Genomic DNA, 14797 nt, shown 5'->3' on the forward strand with positions numbered 1-14797 from the left:
CACCCCGGGTTGCCAGTTGGCAGAAAACACAGCATATTTCATTTAATTCATCGTCAAGTGCAGTCCTTCTTGTTTGTGTCATCAATCTGGCAACATGTGTGTCAAGTCTGAGGAGGAGGAGCCGGTTGAAAAAAACCTTCTCCAGTTCTTTGAATTTGGACTGCAATACCTAGTTCAACCACTTAATTTTAGTCAATCCTATGTAGCTACAGTCAATAAAATTATTAAATTAAAATTACATTTATGCATTTAGCAGACACTTTTATCCAAAGCAGATTAAATTGCATTCAAGCTAAAAATGTTCTCTTAACGTGTTCCCTGGGATTCAAACCCCCAACCTTGCACTTGCTAACGCAATGCTCTACCACTTGAGCTGCAGGAACACTTTTATTGATAAAAAAAAAAACGAATTAAGATTACGGTCTTTAATGAATTTATTTTTTGTGGTTGCACATGGGTCTTTTATTGCAGGGGTGGAGATTTTACATTTTGACACCCTTAAAGATGACACTGAACAAAACAAACCGAGACGGTTCTTGGCCAATGAAAGCTCAGATGGAGTCCAGATTTCTATTGTCAATCCGAAATTTGTGGCACTATTCAAAACATGACTTTCGTGTCTACAGATGATACACTTTCTGAAAAAAGGTACAAAAGTTGTTACTGGTTGGTACCTTTGAAATGGGTACACATTTGTACTTTATTTACCCCTAAAGAGTGCAAATTAGTATATTAAAATTACATTTTAGTGCCTTTTGTTAAGGTTCCACCCCAGTGACGTGTCTGATAATGTCCTGGCTTCAGCTCCTGATGCATGGTCACCCCGGTCCAGGGCGAGGCGTCTGGTTTTGGGGAGCGACCCAAGCAAGTCAGATCCAGCACACAGTGGATCCATTTTTTCATTCATTCATCAGCTTTCATCTTTCATCAAAATACAGTACCTTGCTCCATCTTGAAAATTAGTTTCATTTTTAGCTGATGTTGCCAATTGTGGTTTAATTTTTCAAAACTCATTAGTGCATGTTATTCAATCAAAATATAATACACATGATCTTCCTTCAAAATCATCTTCCATTTCAGCTAATGTTAATAATAATGGTCTATGTTTCCACATTTCATCAGTGCATGTAAGCAGATGAATAAATAAATAAACAGTTTCAATTGTTAATTATTAATATAATAACTTGCTTTACCTCCAGAATGCATTTTTCAGTTGATGTTATCCTGGTCAAATTTTAAAAAATGCCTAAGTGCATGTTATAAAAAAAATTAAAATAAAAACAAACATATAATATTGTTTTAATAATATTTCATTAAAATGCCGCCAAAATTACTTTCTTTTTCAAATGAGGTTTCCAATCAAGATACAGATTTATGCAACATTAACATATTTTTCCTTATAATGTTATAAGATCTAAAATATAAAAAAATGCAGATGATTTCATATGTCCCATCCACTCATTTGGAAATCAAGACTCAGTTAATTAAATGTTCTTTATTATTTAATAATTGTAAAGATGCAAAGTGTACATTGGTGCATCTTAAAAAATGTTTTGTTGAGCAACCTGACAGCTGCTTGAGAAAAAACATAGATAATATGCCAAATTATGCCAAAATAATTTGGACTTGCCTTTAGTCCTGCATGTGTGACTGCAAGCAGAGATTGATCTGCATTATTGATTTTTCTTATGGCATCCAAAATAATCTCTCTGAAACAGCAGAAGACTGGACTCTGTTTCTCTGTGGGTTCTCGGTGATCGATGCTTTCTGCTGAGAGGCATCAGATGTTTGATGATGAACTCGTCTCATTTAAATATCAATGAATCAGTGTTCATTACTGTTGCTTTATAATTGAATCAAATTTCAAAGCACAACCTTACTTATCTCCTTTAGTGCTTACTGAATCAGATAATTATAGACACATTTTTATTAGAGCTGTCAAGTTGTTAGTGTTAATTATTAAAAACAAAACAACATGAAAATGATGTCAAATTTTTTTTCTATTCAGTGCTTTTGTCTATATTTTTTAATCTTTTAAATAAATGTTATACACAAATCAATTGATCACTAGTAACAGTAAACACATGTATAATGTTACTTAAGATTTATTTTACAACAATGACAATAATCAGAAATGTGTCTTGAGCAGCAAATCATTATATTAGACTGATTTTTGAAGATCATGTGGCACTGAAGACTGGAGGAATGATGCTGACAATTCAGCTTTACATCACAGGAATAAATTATATTTTGAAATGTATTCAAATAGAAAACAGTTATTTTAAATTGTAATAATATTTCACAATTTTTAATTTTTTTCCTGTATTTCTGATCAAATAAATGCATTCGTAGTGAGCTGAAAAACACCTCTTTGAAATACATTAAATCTACCCATCTCAAATATATATATATATATATATATATATATATATATATATATATATATATCGTGGTACATTAATTGGCATATCATATAATGTTTTACATGCTTAAAATGTGTACTTGATCAGCAGTCTTAGGAAAAAGCGACACTGTGAACTTCTGAACCGCAGTGTTTCTGGGCCGCTGTGAGCCTAAAGGCAGAGGAAGGGGCCACTCTGACAAAATGTCAATAGAAACTGATCCTAACTCCGTCTTTAACTGCCCTCAAACTATGTCACATCTTTCGAAAGAGAGCCACCTCGCTGTGCTGTCATGAGGTCATGTACCGAGCACATAAGCTCAGGGCGCAGATGAGGGGTCACGACCTTTGTGTGCTTCATCTCTGATCTGGGATCAGTTCTGTTGGACGGCTGAAGGGAGCAAAGGGACACGGAAGAGAACGAGCCCCTGGTCACAGATCAGCAGAGTGCAGTGAGATTACGAGGGATGGAAGATTACAGACGAATGTTGGCTGATGAAGCTTGCTCAAAGCATCCCTGAAAATGAGATCATGGATTTCTCTTGCCAGCTGTTGTACATTACCATTGGCCACTGTCTAGACCAATAAGGATGCGACTACTCTGAAGTGGGCGGGGCTATGACACCACTGCAAAAGACAAACACCAATAAAAACAAACATTGAAAAGGCCAAATGTGCCTGAGGATGTGCCTCTCTATGCCAATGCCAATGTAACTAAAGCTAGAACCATTAAAACATTTTTGTTACCTTAAGTAAATAACATTAACTGAAATAAAATAAATTAAAAAATGTTTATTTCAACTAGTTGCCAACTTAATTTAAAATAAAAATGTATAAAATTATATAGACAAACATAAAACAAAAAAATAAAAATAATAATTCTTTAAACTTTGATACCAGCAATAAAAGTGCATTAGCTAATTGTATTGTAAAGAGATCCACTTCTAATTTTATATCATACAATTTTTGTATTTCAGAAAACATTGAAAAGTAAGATGACATCATTCAAATAAATATATATGTTGATACTTTTTTGGAGACAAACTATTTTGGAGCAGCAAGTACTAACAAATCAACTGCAGAAGGACCAAGAAAATGCTTTTAGAAAGTAAACAGGATCCATTTCGATTTCAAACTGAATTGAGTGTGAAAATAATCTGAAGTGATGGATGGCTGTTCCTTGAACTTGCGAGAAATGAGAGCAGTAAAAAAAAGAGCATCTATATTTGATGAATCACATTTTGCAGGACTCATTCTGAGCCGGTTCATGTAAGTGCGCTGATGTTCGCTCTCTCTCATAGTCTCCTTGAGTTTCTCATCCTCCTGTTTGCTTTATACTGCTCTCTCTCTCTCTCTCTCTCTCTCCGTTCAGCCTTACACTAATGCACACTGGCATATTCTGTAGCTCTGAGTCGCAGTGTAGCCTGGTGAAGCGCAGTGACCATATGACGACCCCACACACCCGCTCCACCCGGAGAGAGAGAGAGAGACAGAGAGAGAGAGAGAGAGAGAGAGAGAGAGAGACAGAGAGAGAGAGAGACAGAGAGAGAGAGAGAGAGAGAGAGACAGAGAGAGACAGAGAGAGAGAGAGAGACTGTAGACTGTAAGGCAGGAGAGGATGAGATCAATAAAGCTGCTTAATGCAGTCTGCTTTATATAAAGTCATGAAATAAAAGAAGAAGCAATCCTTTAAGACTACACATTTGTGGTTTTGGTATGTGTGTTGGCCATCTCACCTGTAAGCTAAACATTGACAAAATTCACTAATAAAAGGTTCAAACTAGTTGTTTTTTTTCTCTTTCAGGATAAATGGGGAATAAACATTCACGGTTCTTCTTGACTGCCAGATTTTGTCCAATAAGATGCTTTCATGAACTAAAGATTACTGGGAAATAAATAAATGAATATGTATTTATGTATGTATTACCATTATGTCCCGCTCAAACTTTCCCCAAAACATTCATGTCAAGAAAGAGAAGACAACTCGACACCCAAGTGCGCAATGTGCAAATGTGCAAAAAAAAAAAAAAAAAAGCTGTAGCAATGCTGTTGCAAGCATCATCAACATCCTAGCACCTCATCACATTTTATTCTAGAAATGTACATTTCCAAAACAGGATGATTTGAGTGACAGTGCAGAAACTTTGAACTTTCAGATCAACTATTGTTCTTGGGACCTCTAGAAGTCAGTATGTTAATATTCTGCATCTCAGACATCTGAAGTGACTTGTGCATGTCATGAAGAAAAGAGAAGGAGATAGTGTCCTCCTTACTCTCCAGTGTGTGCATATGATACATCTTTGATGTGTTTCATTCAGGCAGCAGGACAGACATCCCATCTGTGTCCCATCTTCTGTAACATCCCGAAGGACTCCGGCTCCAGCTGTAATATATATGGAGAAGGAGAGAAAGTAGAGAAAGATCATAATTTAGTTTAATTTCATGCCAATCATTTAATGCATTCACCTTGTAGTTCCAGCTAAAAAAAGAATGATTCATGCACCTTCACAGCCCAAAAATCAACCATTTTGCTGTAAAACCAGCAAGAGTGCTTCAACCAATATACATGTCTAACATTCTTGATTTGAATTCAAGAAAACATTCTTAGAATTCAGAGAAAGGAATGAACTAATCAAAACCACAACATAAATAGATCTAAACTCATTCTGAATAGTTTTTAGACTAAATATATTGATAAAAAGTTAGCAATTTTATTAAATGAAGACTTAATAATGAAGACTTTATATCTGATGCATATATGTAAGATATTTAATGTAAGCATATTTACATAAAATATACATTTAGTCTCCTGATTATTAAAACATGCGAGGTGACTCATTAATCTGAGCGTGTGTGATTGCTTAAATATGTCTCGCTAACACAAAGACAACATTTGAATGACCCATAACCTTAAACATTTCACCATGTTAATATTATCAAAACCCCAGAACTTCTTTATTTGCATATTTCCATCCGCTCGTCACAATCTCTGAATTTGAATTTGACTCTGATGGAAACATCCATTGAATTTTAATGAATCATACATGTTCAAAGCTGCTAATTATTAGTGCACTTTTATTTGATTATTTATCTCTTTATCCTCACTCATTGCTAAAGCTTTATAGATGAGCACTAAAGATTACAGCTTTCATCTGATGTGACAAAACACTGTGACGCTGTGCTGTGTATTAAAATCACATGTTTTTGTTGGGGAAAAATGAACACCTTTTCACCAAATCAAAACGATTATGTTAAAATATGTGGCACTGAAATCTTCGGCTGTTCTGTGATTTGAGGTCTTTTCAAATATAAGCAGGCAAATGTGTGTTTCTAGGGTTATCCAGACTGATCTGAGCATGTGGTGGTACATGGTGTGTGTCACAACATTTTGGAGCAGATGCATCTGAAAAAAAGAAAGAAGGTGAGTGTGAAGTCGCCCTGGGCTGCTTGTCTCTTGAGATTTATTTTTTGGGTGTGTCAAGGGTGTCAGAGTGGTGTGTGTGTTCCTGGTCTATATATTCAAGTACACACTTCATACACACTGTCTGGTGTGTGTTTAAATTTAGTGAGTGTTCGGTGCATAATAGAAAAGTTCAGCTCAAAAAGTGAAATTTAGTTGAAAATTTCACACAATCCAAAATGTAGATTTTTGTTTCTTCATGGGAACAGATTTGGAGAAATGTTGCATTTCATCATTTGCTCACGAATGGATGCTCTGCAGTGAATGGGTGCCGTCAGAATCAGAGTCCAAACATTACAATAATCGACAAGTAATCATCACCACTCCAGTCCATCAGTTAACGTCTTGTGAAGTGAAAAGCTGCATGTTTGTGAGAAACAAATCAACCATTAAGGCGTTTTTCTGCTGCTTCTGGCTGCTGAGTCCTAATATTGCTTATTTCAGTGAAATAGTTGTCTTGTGTAAATCAGGAGATACATACAGTATCCACAGATCAAGCACTGATTACAAGCAAAAACTGTTCTAAACAACACATATTTAATGGTGTGGTAATATTGATTATGGACTCATATTTTAGCCAGAAGAGATGATTTGAAGTTAAAAGTTTCCTACAATCATGCAGTTTTTCTCTTTACACAATGTTAATATATGGACTGGAGTGGTGTGTATTAATGTTTTTGTTTTTATCAGCTGTTTGGACTCTCATTCTGACGGCACCCATTCACTGCAGAGCATCCATTGGCGAACAAGTGATGTATGCTACATGTCTCCAAATCTGTTCCCATAAAACAACAAACTCTTCATGGATGGCCAAAGGTTGAGTACTTTTTTGACACATTTTCATTTTTAGGTGAACTATTCCATTAATGCTTTCTTTTTTATGGCTATTTAAGTAAATACTAGAGTACACAGAAAATATTAAACTAGTATAAATCGCTAACGAAAAGCAATTGTTTGGCCAATAACAGAAAATCCTTTTATCATCCAAGGCAGTGAACGGTTCTGACAGGAAGCAGAGATGACAATAACACCTGACCTGTGAGAAATAAATCACACTCCTGCCCAGCCGAACTCTCAGATTACTGTCCTGCCCTCAGCAGACGTGTGAACACTGTCACCGTCGTCAGACAACATTAGCACTGACGCTGCCGCTCAGGTCAGAGAGCATGAATCATGAGGTCAGCCTGAGGTCACCCGACAGGAAACGAACGCCATGGCCATCAGAGATGAGAGTGAGTGAGTTAGTCAGTGTGAACAGAAACACGCTGATCTATTGACTCTGCATGACAAAATTACAGTGGGCTTTCACTCCATTGATAGATAACTACTATGGTTTCATTTTAGGCAGAACTGGCCATTCAAAAAGTCATTCACACGTGATTTTATTGAATTGCAAATCATTACAAATAAATTGTAAGTAGGTAGGCTACTTACAGTAACAAACCATTACTTTGGGAGTCTATTACTCTCTTTAAATGGCAACAAGTATAAGTATAAATGATGTTCATATGTAAAAAGCTTTGGTCATGAAGTCTGACACTCTGAAGGCTGTTGGCTGAAAGAAAGAAAACCCAAAGGCAAAATAAATAAATAAATCCGAGCCAAAACTAACAGTGTCAGTTGAACTCCAGAGAGAATCCACTCACTCACTCTCTCACATCCGTCCCTGGAGTCTGTGGAAGATCAGCCCAAACACTCATCTAATTATCTAATGAATTATTTACTTATAGCTACATCTGCTTTATCAGCAAGACCGATGCTGACAGATGGGTTGTGATATGAAATCAATGAGGAATAATAATGGTACAGTTCTTCTTTACATCCACACATAAATGGACGAGAAGTTCAGACAGTGTTTTGCATTCTAAAAAATTAACTAACAGTCATTAAAATTATGCGAAAACAGGGAAACTGTCTTGGAAATGTTTTATTATTTTAATATTTTATGTTTTTAAAATACATTATTTAGTTATATGTAGCATTTGCACTCCATTTGGGGGGAAAATTGTTTTCTTGTCCCGATTTGGGGGTAAAGGACCTGACAACTGCTAGACACCCATCATCCCCCCGCAGGCTTTGGAGGTCCACTGGTTTGGTTTTTCCTGTGAGGAGAGCCAAAGTGATTGGTGGAGAACAGATGTAGGAGGAGAGAATTGAATCGGAGGGATAGTGAGAGGAGGGATGTCTGCTGTTAGATTATAATTGTACCTGGCACTTCTAAGCACACTTAGCATGTGTGACTAATAATGCATTCATGTGTTCAAATGAGCACATTTATGCTAACATTTTCTCTCTCTGTAGATAGTATCAAACACTGTTTGCTGTTTAACCCACATAAGATGAATTACAGTTTACAGATGAAGCAGACTGAGCAGATATAGACAGACATCCATGCTCATGAGGCTTGTGCAGGGCTCAGGACTGAATTGGGCTTGAACTTAAGTTGCAAGATAGGATGCAGAAAATGTATTATGTAGATTAACATCCAGTTTTTTTTTTTAAAAGAAGTCTCACCAAAAACACAGGAAAAAAGGTAGCAAAAAGTATGAATTTCTTTAAAACCCCAAACTGACCCCAAACCTTTTAAAGGGGTCATATGATGCTTTTAAAGATTTATAGATCATTATTTTGTGTATTTGGTGTAACAGAATATGTTGACATTCTATAATGGTCAAAAAACACATTATTTTTCAAATACTGTACATTTTGAATCTTTACTTACCATAATGTCTTTCATTCGCTTTCATGTTCCCAACCCACCCCTGCAGGGTTAAAATCGAGACCAATTTTCAACCCAAACTTGGGTTAAAAACAACCCAAAGTCCTAAAGTCCTTTTTAGAGTGAAGTATTTCCACATAGTGACGCAGATGTGTGGGGGCGTGTTTAAACTATGCATTTTAGGGGTGCGTGGCAGAGTCTTAACTTTGATAAAGAATATCTCTTTGGATTTGAGACTTTAGTCTTTGCAACTTAACAAATCTTCTTTATGCACCAAGAGCTTTTAACACTTCAAACAGAAAGGAAAATTTGAAATCGCATCATTTGACCCCTTTAACTTTATTTCAATACCTGAATGTGGATGAACACTCCACTCTGCCCCAAATTATTCTGAAAACAATGTTATAGACATTCTATGGTGATGCCTGATAATTGAGTTGACAGTCTTCTACGTATCAGAATAAATTGGCCTAATTAGTCAAAATTAATGGTGTAACTGTGGCAAAACACCTCTTTTGTGTGCTGTGTTGTGTTTGTGTGAATTGATATTAAGCAGATTCCTCTTCCTGTAATTCCTCTTCCAATATTTTTAACATTCTGACCAGACCGCATCCACATGCTCTTATAAATGTACTAGTTCAGGTCTCTTTCAGTCAGCTTTGCCTCTCTCCATATCTCTGTCCAGGGCTTCTCTGCGCCCCGGTAATGGATCTTTGGGGAGGTGCTAATGTGACGGACAGCAGGGAAGTGTGAAAAACATTCAGAAAGCTTTTCACCCAGCCATGGCTTTAAAAGGGGCTCCAAAGAATGAAAATAAAGAGCTTGGTTCCTCTCTTCATCTTTCTACTTCCTTACTATAGATGACCTTGCATTTTGAAAGAAATGAATGAAAGGCAAACGGGAGTTTATGAACAGATCGTTTTTCTTTAAAGGTGAAGTGTTAAGTTAAAACATTTTAAGCGTCTGTGAATGTGGATAGATAGGTATTAGTCATTCAAAGGGTGATTCCTCCAGTAGTTTAAACGATATATGATGCTTTAAAAACATGGGTGCAGCCTATTCTAACCAATCTTTTTTCTTTCTTTTTTTTTTTTTTTTGCCTGGAGAATGGTAAATTTGGCCATTTTTACTTTCTAATTGTGTAGAAATTACATGCTTACATCTAAATATGAATGTGTATACAAGAAGCATGCTGAAGGTGTGGCTGAATGTTGAAAGAAATAATGGCATATAAATCTGAGCCCCCACCCTCCCATGATTCTGGAGAAGACTTCAGGTTTTGGCTCCATACAGTATATTTTTGATGTTTAATAGGCCCACAGGCTGTGATGTCACAAGTCAGCCAATACAAAAAGTGGCACCTCAGTTTGTCCTAAAGGGCAATTGTAAAAATGCAATTAAGCAAACAAATAAATAATTAAAGAACACATAATCTAAATAATTTATCTAATTGCATTATGCCTGCAGTGATAACAGCAGGATGCACAAAACTCGCTTTTTTCTCTTGTTGTTGGCTCTACAAATATCGACACTATGATGCTGGAGTGGTTCCGATGCATGTTTGCCAAGGCATTTCTATGAAGCTGGTAAGGTGTTTCGAGTCGTTTTAGTGCAATACTAAGCAGCTGCTATTCGACAATTTATTTATTTATTTTAAAATGGTTAACAATACATTTCATTAACTGACACAATGTTACAATTCCATCCCCAATTTTTTTTAATTAATAACATTTTTTACAATTTCTGATTGCAGGCGGTAAAAGAAACACATGATAAATTTGACTTTTTCCACAAGCTGAGGTAAACTCGCTTAAAATGATGCAGTAAACATTAGGCCTAATTAAACACCATAAGATACATAGAGCAGAAAACCAAGTAACTATTAAATAAAAAAAACTGTGAATTGTGGGAATGTCAGTTTACGGGTTTTCACAGTAAATTTAACATATACAATTGAACATTAGCGTTTGTACAGTGTTTTGCGGTTTGATTTTTGAAGGCCTACTGTACATGCTATTTATGCAGAAAAAATAACTTGGGCGTGAATATGATATGCACGTGTTTGACAAGCATGCAGTTTTTGCATGCATAAGATAAGCACTTTTTATGGCGTGCATTCAATGCGCATTTTGGCGTAGGCCTACATACTGTAGGCCTATAACACGCACCTATATCCCATATCCCTAAACCTACCAATTGCGTATCATAGCCTATGCATGCATAGTCAATTTCTGCGTATAAATAGTATACCAAACAGGAAAAGAAAAAAGTGCAACTGAAACACACATTCATGAGATTTATGTGATTTTCTCTCTAGCTACGACTTTCACAATTGGATTGAAGCCACGTGATATTTAAGAAAATCTCGCCTCGTTTTCATATGCCTTGCTGTATGCTCTCGTTTACACAAAAGAGTTATGATCTGTAAGCAAAGTTTTCTTCTAGTATAGATATGAGTGTTGAAGGTTCAGCTGTCCCGAGCCAGAGGTCCGTGTGAGTTCAGCAGGGTAAGATGTGCTCGTCTCAAACGCGCACTGACATTTCACCTTGCGAGAGTCAGCAGAGGCTTTTAAGATCCTCCCCGACCTGTCACATCGCTCTGCCTTCACTTAATGGACTGCCTTTCTTCAGAGCATCTGCTTCTCTGTCCGTCGCTATCTCTGTTTCATTACCAGCCTGAGATCACTGCATTTCAGCGCAACGTGCTCGTGATCTCGTGTCTCTTAAAATCCTGCCTCGATTTTTGGTGCCTGAGCATATAGTTTTCCTGTCATGCCAGCTTTAACCACCTGCTATTTGTGCGTCAGTATTTCTCTCTGCAATTCATGCGACGTTCGCGATGAAAAGTGGGAATAATGCAACTACTTCCCATAAATAAAAGGTTTAATGGTGTCCTCAAATAATTAAGTCGCAAAAAAAGTCACTCTATTTATTTTCTTAATAATTCCTGTTAGCAAACAGTTGCAAAAAGAGATTTGAGGGACTTTAATACACAAATAGGCTATAAGACGAGCAATCTTTTTAAAGCATTTATTTAACATTTGGTCATTGTCTTTGTGAAACAACTTTCAACGTTTTGGCCACAGAAAATGACAGTTACTGAAATACTTTCACTTAATAAATAAATAAATAAATAAATAAATAAATGTAGCCTATTGGTACCTTTGCAGAAAAGCAAAAGTGTTTTGTTTTTGAGAACTTTTTGAGATCTTAAAGACATGAAACTCAAATTATATTTGTCAAACTTGCATGCATATAGCAAATCGATAGGATGCGGTTCTATCCGTCCTGATCATCCAGGTGTAATGTCGTGACCCCGGGTCACCTGCTCAGGTAAGCGGGTCAATTTGCTATGCATCCACGCGCAAAGACGAGCTGACACCGCGGGCTGCATCTGCTGCTTCGCACATAAGCGATCTGAAAACGCAGAGCTATTTTTGTTGATGTTAATTTGCTCCGTGTTAGGGCCTCGGTTCACGGCTCGGTCAGCCTTCCCTGATATTATACTCCCGTTTGTTGCTGTAAAGGTTCCCCTGTCTCATCGCGTTAGCGTCCAGACGCCCGTGAACTGTGAATGCACCGCGCGAGAGACGAAGCTCTGCCGCTCAAGGTCCTAGATTCCGCCTCTTTACCGACGGAGGAGAACTGCACAGAGACGCATTTATGATTCTATTCAAATAAAGCCTAAACACGAATGTAAAACAATAATAATAGGCTAATAACAACAAGATCAACAAATAAATTCAAACCATACACTCGTTTAAAGAATATTTATTTTAATAAAAACATTACCAAATCAAGTCAAACCAAATATTGTTATAGCACAAATATAAGGGACAACATTGACCGTCTTTACCTTGTTGTCCTCCAGCTTCCCGCGTGTCTCGTGATTCTGTGATGCGTCTGGAAACTCAAATGGGTGTAAAGCCTCTCTGGCCGCCTAAAAAAACCCATCTCTTCTTTTTCTAGATTCTGAGATCCCATGAATAATTAATACACTCGGACAAAGGTATTTGGAGATATTTTCATGTAATCCACATTTAGATCTAACTGAAAATCGTCTTAAAAACACAGACTGACTACTGTGTGCTGTTTTTGATTTGCACTCTTTTCATTAATTTGGTTTAATTATTATGCATAGACTAAGGCATATTTTATTAATCAATTTATCTTTTAAACAAATGCTTAAAAAAAAGAAGAAGTTCCAACACAGGTAGGCTAAGTCTTGATTTTAGCGTAATTGCCCATGTTTAACTTAATTACTCACACTTGAAGAAAAATTGTGAATTTGAGTTCACACTTATATTTTTTATTGAAGACATTTTATGTGTTGGTGCATGACACAGGCAAAGTAATTTTTATGCTTTTAAGTAAGATTTCCGGACTTCAGTGTCTGCTGTGATGAACTTCCCAATATTATTAGTCACAGTGAATGTTTTTTTTTCTTTTTTCTAGAAGACCTAATCATGTTAGGCGTCTTCAAACTTAACTTTTTCTGCGTTTTCTACTCCTGAGATTAGATGTGTATTTAATAATTCTATGTTTCTGATTTAAAGACAATGAGAACGAGTCTATGTTTGTCTTTTTGGTAACATAAGAGTTAAAACAATAACCGTCGCGCATTATTCTGTAAACAAAAACAAAATCGAGCGTCAATTCTATTCGTAGGCTATAACTGACATTAAAATTAACAAATAATTTCCAATGTTTTATAATGACAGACATAAACATTAAGCAACATATTTTTACCGATTTGAGTGAAACACCTAGACACACACTGCGAGGAGGAGGACAGGTGCGATGGTTCACTGTCAGTCAGGACGCATTAACCAAGAGCAGAAGTCAATGTCGGCGCAATCTGCGCCTATAGCGGGGTTCTGCAACAGCAGCAGATGCTGGGGTTCAGGTGATGCAATGTGAAGTATTCAATCTGCGAGAAAACTGCAGTAATGTATCGGACACCTTTGTGTGCACGTCCTCTTTGCAGGTATGTTTTAATTGCTACGAGCCATGCGCGTTATCATCAGATCAGTCTTGTTCAGACACGCTGACCGTGATATCAGTTAAGCTGTCGGCAAACAGAAGTTTTGCCTAAATCATGCATGCAATTGCCATTTTTGTGTTCAACATGTTGCGCATTTGGATGTTCCATGCGCACATGCACTTTTAAAATCTTGTCGCCTCTAGCCTATTTAAAAGACTGCATGCATGCTAACTTTAAAATACTGACTCCAGATACGTAATTCGTGATCCATGCATGTCTGGTCCCTCGGCGTAATTAGTCTATTTTCACTTAGATCATGTGTTGTGAAATCTCTCATTAATCCACCGCGCATCGGACACTGCCAGGAGACATTTTGTGCCCTGCTCGGGCCTTCCCTGTCCAGGCGGACACACGTGAAAGCGCTGCCACTGATACATCAAAACAAAAGCAATCTGATCAGGCGTCCCAGGCCTCCACAGAGCCAATGAGTTTCCTCCGCCTCGGGCGCACTGCGCTGTGCAATACTCCTGGAATATTAATGCTCTGCTTTGTTGATGCATCATTTTTCTTAGTCATAAACCTCCCGTGTGCAATAGTAAGAGCTCTATCTTTATCTGAATGATCAAATTCCACACTGAAACAATTAGGAAAAATACTAAAACTTAACCCCATGGGAATTTCAGAATCAGTACTATTCAAATTTTTGGCAAAGGTTCTTTGCTGTCACCAGTGTTAATTTTGACACGAAATTTTAATTTAGTTTTAGTCTTAGTCTTTTGACTATAATTCTTTTTAGTTTTAGTCAAGTTTTAGTCATCTGATTTGTTTTAATTTTAGTCTTATTTTAGTCGACTAAAATTGCTTGGTATTTTAGTCGACTAAAATAAGACTAAAATCAATAACAGATTTACTAGACAATTTTTTTACAGCTGGTATAGGAAACAAACTTAACCAAAATATATAAAACACAAATTCAACTTTATTTCAACACAACTGTGTCTATTTCGATTCAAAAGCTTTTATGCAGCAACAAACACTGTCATGATAATGTAAACAATAACTAGCGGCCAATTGACCATCAATAAAAGAAAAATAAAGTTAGGTCCAGGACCTTAAAGCTTACAGCTGAGCTGAACAATAAGTGCATACATTTAAAGTAAATATTTAATAAGTTGGGTGGATAAAAAAGTAACAAGATTTTATAAGGTATTCATTTGTCTAGCAATATTGTAT

The sequence above is a fragment of the Carassius auratus genome, unplaced genomic scaffold (assembly GCF_003368295.1).
Source record: "Carassius auratus strain Wakin unplaced genomic scaffold, ASM336829v1 scaf_tig00027223, whole genome shotgun sequence".
Lineage (NCBI taxonomy): Eukaryota > Metazoa > Chordata > Actinopteri > Cypriniformes > Cyprinidae > Carassius > Carassius auratus.